Below are 12,038 nucleotides of genomic sequence, written 5' to 3' on the forward strand. Positions count from 1 at the left end.
TGTGCATTAAAATCCCCTATACAATACTTTAGTTTTGCCATGTGGTTTAGTTTAGCATGTTAACATGTTCCTCTGCTTCTGTTTTGTCAGTGAAATGGTAGTTGCATCTAGAGCAGTGGTTTTCAGCCAGGGGTGATTTGCACCCCCACCCCGACCCCCCACAGGGAAGATTTGGCAGTGTTTGGAGACATTTTTGACTTTTACAGTGGGATGGGTAGTGCTACTGGAAGAGGCCTGGGATAGTGTTAAATATCCTACAATGCGCAGGACAGCCCCCCACAAAAAAATGTTATCCAGCTCCAAATGTCATTGGTGCTGAGGTTGAGAATCATCAGTCTAGACGTTTGTTCAGATTCAGGTTCAATCTTTTTGGCAAGACTATGGGTGATGTGATCTTCCATCAGCAGATACATAATGTCTGGATGTTTCTATTTCTGTGATGTTAGCAGTCTTTGATGCTCAATGCTTACATTCATAGTTGCAAAATAGTGATATAATTATAATTCTCTAATTTCTACTTCATTTGTTAATTGGAATACTTCAATAAAAGACTCTTCCCTTCACCTATCATTTGATTATTCAGTGGTACAGTTCATCTAAGAAAGGCAAGATGAATACATTCATGCACTGTGTAATGATGTTTTGTTCAGTGATGGACTGCATGTATAACGGTGGTACCATAAAATTATAGTATCGTATTTTTACTGTACCATTTCTATGTTTAGATATGTTTAGATGCACAAATACTTACCACTGAGTTACAGTTGCCAACAGTATTCAGCATAGTAACATGCTGTACAGGTTTGTAGCCCAGGAACAATAGGCTATACTACATAGCCTAGGTGTGTAGTAGGCTATACCACCTAGCTATGTGCAAGTACACTCTAAGACGTTTGCACAACAACAAAATCACCTAATGATGCATTTCTCAGAATTTATCTGCGTCATTAAGCAATGCATGACTGTACTTTATTCTTCAGTGTCATGGGAAAAAGGATAGGCTTTGAAAGTTGGTGTTGGGGTCAAATCTTGACTCCTGTATTCACTAGATGTATGACACTAGAGACATTATTTAAACTGAACCTCACTTTCTGCATCAGTAAATTAGGGATAATAGTACCTACCTTATAGGGCTTAAGTGAAGATAAAATGAGATAACATCCACTCCTTCATCACTTCAACAAATATTTACTGTCTATTCTCTACTAGGTACTGTTCTGGGTCCTCGGTAAGTATCAATAAACAGTTAAAATGCTCTGTTCTTATGGAGTTTTCATTCTGGTGAGGGTAGAATGACAAACAAATGCATATGTAAAATAGATATAAAGAAAAGTAAAACAGTGCAGGGTGAAAAGACATGCTAGTATTTTGTCAGAATATAAATAGAGGGTCAGGGAAGATTTCATTGAGAAGATGACATTTGAGCAAAGACTTTAAAAGGGAGAAGAAGCAAACAGTCGATATCTGTGTAAAGAGTATTCCAGGAAGTGGGAATAGCAAGTACAAAGGCCTTGAGGTGGGAGGATGAATGCTGCATTCAAAGAACAAGGAGGCTAACATGATTCAAGTGGAGTGAGTGCGTGAATATAGTTAGAGTTGAAGTCAGAGAGGTATCTAAAGGGAGGGTATTATAGAGTCTTGGCTTCTGAAGGGACTTCTGTTTTTATTCTGGGTGAGATAGGAAGCCATTGGAGGGTCTCAAGCGGAAGAATGACATGACTTGACTTACTGTTTAAAAAGGATCACTCTAGCTGCTGCATTGAAACTAGACTGTAGTGGGGGCAAAGCCAGTATCAAGGAGACCTGGCAAGAGGTGAAGGTGGCTTGGATCATGAAGTGGTGAGAAGTGGTCAGATGCAGAGTGGTCAGATTTAGAGGCAGAGTCAAGAAGAGTTGCTGAGGGATTGGATATGAGGGGCTAGAAAGGAGAGGATTCAAGGATGACTTCAAGGTTTTGGGATGAGCAGTTGGATTGATGGAAGCTGCTATTTACTGAGAAAGGGAAGACTATGGGATGAGTGGGTTTTTGAGGGAATATCAGAAGTTTAGTTTTGGACGTGAAAAGTTTGAGGTGCATATTAGATTTTTCAGTACAGTTACTGAATTGGAAATTGAACATAATACAGAAGGTCCCTGATTATGATGGTTCCACTTAGAATATTTTCACTTTACGATGATACGAAAGTGATATGCATTCAGTAGGAACTGTACTTAGAATTTTGAATTTTGATCTTTTCCCAGGCCAGTGGTATGCTTGCTGTACGATACTCTCATACAATGTGCTGGGAAGCAGCAATGAGCCACAGCTACCAGTCAGCCATGCGATTCTGAAGGTAAACAAGCAATACTCTTCAGAGAGTTAAATGCATTACTTACAATATTTTCTATGTAATGTTGGTTTATCAGGATGTAATTCCATCTTTTTTTCCTATCTATCTATTTATTCATTCATTCATTCATGTATTTATTTATTTATAATTCCATCTTAAGTCAAGGAGCATCTGTAATCTGAAGTTCAGAGGAGAGGTCTGGGTTGGAGATCATATTTAGAAGTCATTAACCTAAAGATAGCATTTGCAGCTGTGAGGCTAAGATGATCAAAGGAGTGGATTTAGCTAGAGCATACTTGAGGTCCTGGAGCACTCCAATGTTTAGAGGTTGGGGAGATAAGGAACCAGCAGAGGATACTGAGAAATGGTTGTTAGTGAGATAGGAAAAAAACCCAGGAGTGTTTGATATTCTGGAAGCCAATAAAAATTTTTTTTTCTTTTCAAGTAGGAGGACTCCTCCCAACCATGTTAAATGCTATTGATCAAAAGAAATGAGTTCTGAGAACTGATCATTGGATTGAGCAATAAAAGGGCCATTCGTGACCTGGAAAAGAACACTTTCAGTGGTGCATGCAGAGCAGGGTAGGGATGAGGAGCAAAGCCTGATTGGAATAGATTCAAGAAAGACTAGGAAGAAAAATGGAAAGGAAGAGTTTTTCCAAAGGTTTTTGCTATAAAATGGGGTAGGAAAATGGGGCAGTATCTGGAGGGGTATGTAGGTTCAAGATAAGATTAAAAAAATTTTAGTATGTTTGCATGCTAGTGGGAATGATTCAGTAGAAAGAAAAAAAAATCAATGATACTGAGAGGGAGGGGAGCATTAGTGGAGAAAAGTTCTTGATTAAACAAGAGAAGTGAAATCTAGTGTGCAAGTGGAGGGCTTTGCTTTTGATCAGAATAAGGACAGCTCATCCATTGTATCAGAAGAGAAGGTAGAATATACAGAAACAGATGCAGGTAGGTGGGTAGATGAGGTGCTGAGAGCCTGTGGGAATTCTCTTCTGGTTGTTTCTATGTTTTCCATGAAGCAGGAAACAGGGTCATCTGCTGAGAGTAAGTCAGGAGGAAGAGACATTGAGGTCTGAAGAGAGAGTAGAAGGTATGAGATAGATGTCTAGTGGATAAAGGAAATATAGTGGGATTGCCAGCCTTACTAGGGACAGCAATGAATTTAGAGTGAGACTAGTCATTATAGTTGTGAATTTTTTCTCTGGCAATGTTTAGGTTGCATGGATGCAGATCTGTAGTCAGCAGAGATCTGGATTTAACATGGTGTGGGACTTTGCTAGGCAGTTATTATGAAGAGAGAAAGGAGCAATGGAGTTGACAATGGATGCAAGGAAGTGATTGATAATGGTCCATGGAGCTTATGATGGGTAGGTAGGACAGTGGGGACATGATGGGAAGGGGAGAGACAGTGAAAGGGTGGTAGGACCCATGGGATGGACATATCAGTGGAATAGATGGATTACTGGGAGACTGGATACTTGAGAGAGTAAGCCAGAAAGATAGGAAGTGTGTTTGGGGAGTAGGGTGGTTGAAATGAAGATAATGGAGGGGTGCCGTTTTTGATAATCACAGAAATTTTGGATATCGCCATGGGGAGTGTGTGCTTAAAGCAAGGCAGCAAGTTCAGTGCTTGGTGTGTAGTAGGCTGTCCATAAATGTTCAGTTCCTTTCCTATTCCTTTACTGCTATTCGATTAGAGCACCATAAATCTGAGTCACTTCTTAGAAACGAATTCTCTCTCTTAAAATGAACCAAACAATACAATAGTAATTTTGAAATTCCTGATCCATCTCTCATTTCAGATTGAGGGTTTGTATTTTACTTTTAATAAATTATGGCAGTTAGCACAAATTTTTGGTACTGCTATTTCCTCTCCTACATGCATTGCTGATATTGCTAATTGATCTACACATTTTTTCTCTTGGATATGGCCTCAGAATCTTTCTCAACATGGCATCCAGGTCTCTACTACCAACCAGGAGTTAACATGTATGATTAAACCTGTTTCTCATCCTTGAGCTATTGATAAGTTCACTTAGAAATTATTTAATTGATTTGGTGAAACTCAATTCTTTAACCATATTTAGTTTTCCAGCATGAGAATAAATGCTTTCTTAGGTGAGAAAGGAAAACGGCTTTCAATTTTGAGTAATGACTTTTTAGGTGCACGGTTTCTACAGTGCTGTGTTTTCTCTAGGACAGCCCCATGGAAGAGTGCTTTTTTTTTTCTCTTTAGATTAGCTTAATAAAAAGAAAATGGTAGGAAATTAGTTTCTCCAGGATACTTTTTTTACCAGATCATTATTATTAGTTAGAGTTTGTCCTAAAGAGTGGCACTAATTTTAAATGTTAGGTTTTGAGCGTGTATTTTAAATCTTTAAATTATAACCATTCAGATAATTGTATTGGATTATTTTAGTTTTATCAGAGAAAGCAAAATGAGTAATGCTTTAAAAACTATTCGTGTTTGAGAATAACTTTTGATTGTAAATGACTAAAAACATGAACTGTGTCTGAATCACTTTACTTTAACTATATTTTGGGGGTTGCTTGGCTTATTTCATTGCCTTGAACAGAACACATTTGTGTCCTAGTGATGGCTCACTCTCCCCCTGCTTTCATGGGGGTGGAGCACTTTAGAAATGCAAAGCGATTATTTTTGGTTTCATCAGTCAAAAGGAATAGAATGAGGAGAAAAGCATTAACTTCTTTTTTCTTAACTTAAATTTCCAGCAATCTCAAAAGATAACTGTTTCATAGCAAAGGATGTTGGTAGAGTTTATTTGATTGCGAAATTATTAGAATAGTTGTTCTGAAAGTTTCTTTTTGCTGCATGTCCAATTAAATCCTATTTAATGAGTGGGAAATAGTGCTAAGTACCATGGGGATTATAAAGATGTATAATTTACAGTTCCTGCCTTCAGTGTTTTCCAGTCTATTTGGGAAGACAGGCTAACATGAAAATGCAACGAACATGCAAAACTGTAAATGTTCAATATTAAATATGCATGACTGATGATAAAAACTATATAGGACCTCGAAAGGCAGAACCATCATGGCTTGAATAGATAGAGGCTGCATGTATAGCAATGAAGAGCTGGAGACAGAAGACCTTAAGGTCATATCCCTACTCTTCCCCCTAAGAGCTGTGAGAGCTTGAACAAGTTATTTAACTTCTCTGGATCTCACTTCTTCTCTTCCGTAAAAGGGGGCAATAGAAATACTTATCCCAAAAAACAACCATAAGGATTAAATGGGCTAGTAAACATAACTCACTACGTGTATTGACTCATTTACCAGTGCCTGTTATGTGGAAAGCAACCAATAAGTCTTAGCCATTGTTAGGGAATTCAACTTTCTATAGTTGTGTTTTGAAGTACTAACTTAAAAAAAAATCGGTAAAAAATTTGCTATTATCTAATAATTTTGAGGATGCCATAGTTCATTTTTCACTATTCCTTTTCCTCTTATTTTTTCTACTACATATCTTAAATCTTTCTCTTTTTTTAAAATTAATGTTTAGATAGAAAATTGTTTTCTCAACATACAATCAAAGGAAATCATCACAAATTGAATTTAAAGTCAATTGATAAGGAACAAATTTAATGCACAAAGATTAACATCCTTAATGCATAAAGAACTCTTAAAAATGAATTAGAAAACTCTTAACAGAAATTTGGTGAAAGACATGAGCAGACAAGTCACATACACTGAAGAAACACACGTGGCTAATAAATGCATTCTAAGATGTTCTTGCAGGCCAGGGTGGTGGCCCACAGCCCCTGCCTCAGGACCCGGGCATGCTCTTTGCTTGCCTGGTTGCAGGTGGAGGCATGTTAAATCTGTCTTCTTTATCAGTTTGCTTCTTTTATGGATTTGGTCTCTGTTTCTGTATATTTTTCTGTGATACTCAGTAAGCATCTATTTAGTTGGGTTTTGGCATCTATGGGAATACTGGAGTTCAGTAAAAGTATTCCGAAAGGGTGACTATGATCCACTGGTCAGTCTTCAGGCTGGCTGCTCCCAACACTGCCTTCTTCTCATTGGCGATGGGCTTCCAGGGGCCTGGAGGCAGGGTCAGCCAGCAGAGACAGCTCACTCAATTTGTGCAGATACTTATAGACTCAAGTTCATCAAGAAATACCACCAGGATTTCAAAGGTTCACTGTGTGAATGCATCACTATGACCTCAATAATGACATGGTACATTTAAAATGGGGAAGCTCCTTTCAGCCTATTCTCAAGTGATAACCAATTAGAAATTTCCTTGCATATTTTTCTTCCTATATATATATATAGTTTTCCACATTCATTTTGTCATTGGTACGGCCCCTTGTCATTAAGGATAACCCTGAAATATAGTTTGAATTGGTTGTATGATGTTCCATCATATTAGCATTCCATGATAATATTGTTCTCCTATTATTGGTCACTTAATTTGCTTTTTGAGTTATTTAAACAAGACTGTGATGAATATTATAGTCTAGAATATTTGTCCAAATATCAGATTCTTGCTTTAGGATAGACTCCTAGAAGCAGAATTACTGGGTTAAAGAGTGTGAACATCTTTTAGGCTTTGATACGTATTGCTCGATCACCTTCCAGAAAGTTGAACCAATTTGTAGCTCCTCACCATCTCTGAGTAATATCTACACCCCCTTATTTTGTCAGCTGTTATTAATTTGATAGGGAAAAATGATATCTCATTGTTATTTTGAAGTATGAAATGTATTTTTGATTACTAGTGGGACTATATTATTATTTTCTCGTAAAACAAATCCTTGTGATTCTTAATAAATTGTTCCATATCATCCTTCAGAAATAATTTAATTTTTAATTTTTATTTTTTCCAGCTATACTGAGGTACAATCGACAAATAAAATTGTATAAAGTTAAGGTGTACAATGTGATGATTTGATATAAATATCATTTCACAAAATAGTTTTTTTTGGTACTTTAACTTATTTTAGAAACATACAAAAATCAACAGGTTTTGAATCCATCTTCTTTCCTATCTCCTGATGTTTATAATGCATAAACATTGACTGTTTCTACTGGTTCCTCTCTTAAAAAAATGTAATCATATGTAAAGTAGTTATTTACTAAACTGGTTTTAACAAAGGGTATAGGATGGAAAACCTTTTTCTTACTATGGAGGGAATGGCCTCCATCCAGAGGTTCTCCCTAAACCTCTTTCCCTAGCTAATATGTTCTAATAGTGTGTCTTAAAAAGTTGGTTTCCTGAACCCTTAAGAGATCATTCACCTCTTTTAGGCTCAGTCACATTTTCCCAACCTTTGTATCTTCAGGCAGAAAACTGTGGTGTAAGCATGGCTTCCCAATGAGTCAAGAAATGACTGCATTTCTTACTGAACTGCTTTTCTCTCTAATGGGAAGCCCTGAAATAGATGTGCCTTGCATCCCTGCTGCAAGCCTTTACTGTCATTTAGAGGAGCTATTGCTCTATCAGAACTCACACTGAAGCCTATTATTCCAGGGAGACAATTTTGATATAAAGAAGTGATTTGTCATTTTAAGACTTGGCAAACAAGCATATGGGGGGAAAAAAGTTCATTTGGAGAGATGGCAATAACACTTGGCAAGGTGTGCTTCTACCTTACTTTGTTTTGCTTTACAGAAAGGGCCAGATTTGGCACAAACTAGAATTCTGTAAAATTAATTTATCAGGCTCAGCCAGCTTCTGCTCATTGCCCTTGAAAATAAACTGCCTTGTCTTTTGTACATCTACATGTGATACTCCTTCTGTTGCTTAAGTGGGACACAGTCGGAAGAAATAACTGACAAAGCAGTACAAATTGCCTTGTGATCATAATCAGGAATTGGTGGAAATTGACACATGACAAAATAAATTTGTCCTAAGTTTTTCAAAGCCATGCTATGTCCCCATCAGTTATTGTCTGTGCTGACTTATCATTTATTCAAAGTCTCATTGGGAGCAATTATGGACATTTTAGAATAGGCAGTCAAAATAACAAGTCATTTAGACCGGCAATTATGCATTATATGTGGTTGTCCTTTCTATTAGAAGATGACACTATTGATGCTACAACCTCCCAAAGTATAAAAAAACGTGGCTGAAAGACTGAAGTGTGACTGTTAGATTCTTCCCCTTAGATCACACATGCTGCCTGTCACTTTGCTGTGAACTCAAGTGGCAGCCTGCAGGCGTCCTGGCTTTTCTTCTGCACCTCTTAGCCTCATGGTCAGGGCCTAATTAGGCAGTAGGAGCAGGCAAAAAACATATTGACAAAGTCATTTCATGTGGGAAATGGTTTAGAGGCCTCAGTGAGGGTTATAAGTTCCTTGGTGATTCTTGAACTTTGACCTACTGGAGGTGCAGTTGACTTGGCAGGCATTTCCTTTAGGGTGACAAAAGAGGGATGCTTTTTCACCAAGCCTGGTGTCCTTCAGAACTTCAAATTCATCCATATCTTAGTGGAGGCTGTGAAGACATAGGATTTATTTGTCAAATTTATATTTATGGAAAGTGGTGGTCTGCGTTTAATGTGTTTGGTTGATTTGAAAAATGGGCTGTCTCCTTTAAAAAGTCAAGTTGTAAAAGGCTGTATCTTTCACTGAGAGGCTGAGTTAATAAGGAGCAGCTGGGGCTGAGTGATGTCATGTGCCACCTGCATGAAAGGCCGCCCAGAGGCTCACACCAAAAGAGAGTGCTCCAGAGAAGTGGGTTTCAAACCTATTATTATTATTTTTTTGGTAATTTTTTTTTCAGAGGAACATTTTTCCCATTGAATTTATTTTCAAAACCCCAAAATATGTCACAAAAATGCAAACTGACTCACTGTGGATGAAATTGCAATGGAGAGTCCAGAACTCATTCAGCTTTCCTATAGTAAACGATAGTCTTTGAAGCTCTTCCTTCAAAGTTTTGGGAAGCAAGGTAGGACAACAAGAATGTTTTTGGTAGTGGGATGTGTGTACCCTATAGAGTTGACAAGATGTTTCATTTGGGTGTTGGAAGAAAATGTTAGTAATTCTATTTACATTTATTTTCTCTTATCTTTTAAAAGTTTCTATTTTTATATGCATGATAATATTACTGATACATGGGCGCACATAATTTATAAATAAACAACATATATTGGGAGAGCATGCTCAATTTATTTTTTGATAGATACATACTATCAAGAATATTTGGAGACCGCTGGTGTAGAAGCCAGGAAAGATGGTTCCTGGGCACAGTGTAGATGACTCATGGACAGACTGTAAGAAAACTGGCTGGGTTCTTGGCAGAGTCAGCAGCAAGGCAGTGTCACCAAGGGGTGGGGTATAATTTTACATGTGGAACTTGTAGTATGCTGAATGGTGGCCCCAAAGATATCAGGTCCTAATTCCTCTAATCTATTGGAAAATGGGCCTTTGCAGATGTGATTATGTAAAGGATCTTAAGATGAGATAATTCTGAATCATGTAGGTGGTCCCTAAATGCCATCACAAGTGTCCTTATAAGAGAGAAATAGAGGGAGGTTTGACACCCACAGAGTGAAAGGCAGTACAGAGACAGAGGCAGAGATTGGAGTGATGTGGCCACAAGCCAAGGGATGCTGGCAGCCACCAGAACCTGGAAGAGGCAAGGAATGAACTCTCTCCTAGATTCCCTGTAAGGAGTATGGTCCTGATGGCACCTAGATTTTAACTCAGTGATGCTAGTTTCAGACTTCTTGCCTTCAGAACTATGAGTGAGCAAACAGATTTCTGTTGTTTTAAGCCACTAAGTTTATGATAATTTGTTACAGCAGCCACAGTAAACTAATGTTTCCCCCATTTTTTCCATAGCAGAAGAGATGTTGGATCAACAGCCCCTGAAGTGGTTTGCAAACTCAAATGCCAAAGGGGCGGGGCAAGCATGTACTATTAATTCATATTATAGAGAGGGGTGGTTCAAGTGGTGAACTCAAGAGGGTGAGCTCTGGTTAAAGCCAATAAAATTCAAATGCTTTTAATATTCTGTTCTGACCAAACTAAATGGGTCTGCAGACTGCTTTGGTTAATTCCTGAAACCTTTGAGTCTTAGTGGAAAAGACTTGGGGAAGCTTATTGCTAAGGGTCAAGTAAATGGAACCCAGCCAGTCCTATTGGATGGACCGCTTTGAGCTACAGAGTAGCATTAAGAGGCAGAGATGGCTTGACTCAAAGAGTTTAGAAGATTCTATGGGCCACTTCTCATGGCCACAACCTAGAGTCAGGTAATGTACCAGGGCAAGCCTGACTCTGATAGGAAAAATTTCAACAAAGTTTGTATCAACCCCAATTTTACAATATATATAAATCCAAAATTTACAATATTTGTAAGTGAACAAATCTCCAAATCTGTTTTTCGAAGTGGTTAAACCAATTTACACTTTTACCAGTAGTATGTGAGAGTTCTTGTTCCTCTACATTCTTGTAATGCTTGGTATTTGCAGGGCTTAAAATTTTTTGCCCAATTTATTGGATATCTCATTGTGGCTTTAATTTGCATTTTCTTAAATTACTAATGACTTTAACCCCATTTTCATTTATACATATTAAAGTATGCATATATATCTATATGTAAAAACATATTACACATATACACATAAATATGCGTATACATATGTTCTTTGGCCATTTCAGTTTCTCTTTTTTGAAGTGGTTGTTTTAAGTCCGGTTTTCTATTGGTTTGTTTGCCTTTCCTCACTAATTTGTGGGAGTTCCTTTTACTTGTGTTGCAAAAATATTGTCTCTCATTTTGTGGCTTGCCTTTTTACTTTTTAAATTATATCTCTGCTAAACAGAAGTTCTTAGTTTTAATGTAGTCAAGTCTTTAGTCATCTTTTACTTTACGGTCAGTTTTTTTGTTTGGTCTTTTTTTCTTGTTTCCAGAGGTACACATGTTTATCACAGAAACTTTAGAAATACAGAAAGGATAAATAGCAAATAATCTCACCCCCCCCCCCCCAAAAAAAAAAACCATGGTTAGGACACTGTTTGATTATTTTTTAATGGCATGACATTTCCTTTATGAAAGAAGGATCATAGTTGTCCACACACATATATTTAGTGACACAGAGATGAACACATGTTCTCTGCTATTAGGGAGATTATAGCTTATTAAATCAGAACAAGTAAGTTTGTAAATACGTGCAAGAAAGTGTTATAGGTATGATGACAGAAGGGTGTACAGGGAACAGTACAGGCCTAAGGAGGAGTGGTTGCTTTCACCTGGGTCAGCTAGCAAGGCCATCATCAAGGAGATGCCATGAGCTGAGCAGGTGGGCAGAAGATACAAAGAGCATGTCCAAAGGCCCCAGAGGCATGGTACAATTTGTGCTGGTCTGAGAATTGCAAATTATTTAATGTAGCTAGAATGTGGGGTGGTGTGGGGGAAGGTGAGGTGCAATGAGAAAAAAGGCATGAAGCTGAGATAAACTGACTGTTGGAAGCTGACTTCTCTTCTTAAACTGCCATCTCTGCTTTTCCCCAGTCAATTGTCCTTCCCTCATTTTTCATATAGTTTTGTCACTATTTTTTGAAAACTCAGGAGTCAGTATTTGTGTTATTATGATTATATAAATACTGTTTACCATTGAGCCAAATTGCATCTGTGATTACCTTTTCTTTCTTGTATAACTTGTTTTTCTTTTATTAAAAATTAAAAAGTAAAATAGATAAAATTTTTTTGGTTGACACGTATTGATT

The sequence above is a fragment of the Galeopterus variegatus genome, unplaced genomic scaffold (genome assembly GCF_000696425.1).
Source record: "Galeopterus variegatus unplaced genomic scaffold, G_variegatus-3.0.2 Scaffold3000, whole genome shotgun sequence".
NCBI lineage: Eukaryota > Metazoa > Chordata > Mammalia > Dermoptera > Cynocephalidae > Galeopterus > Galeopterus variegatus.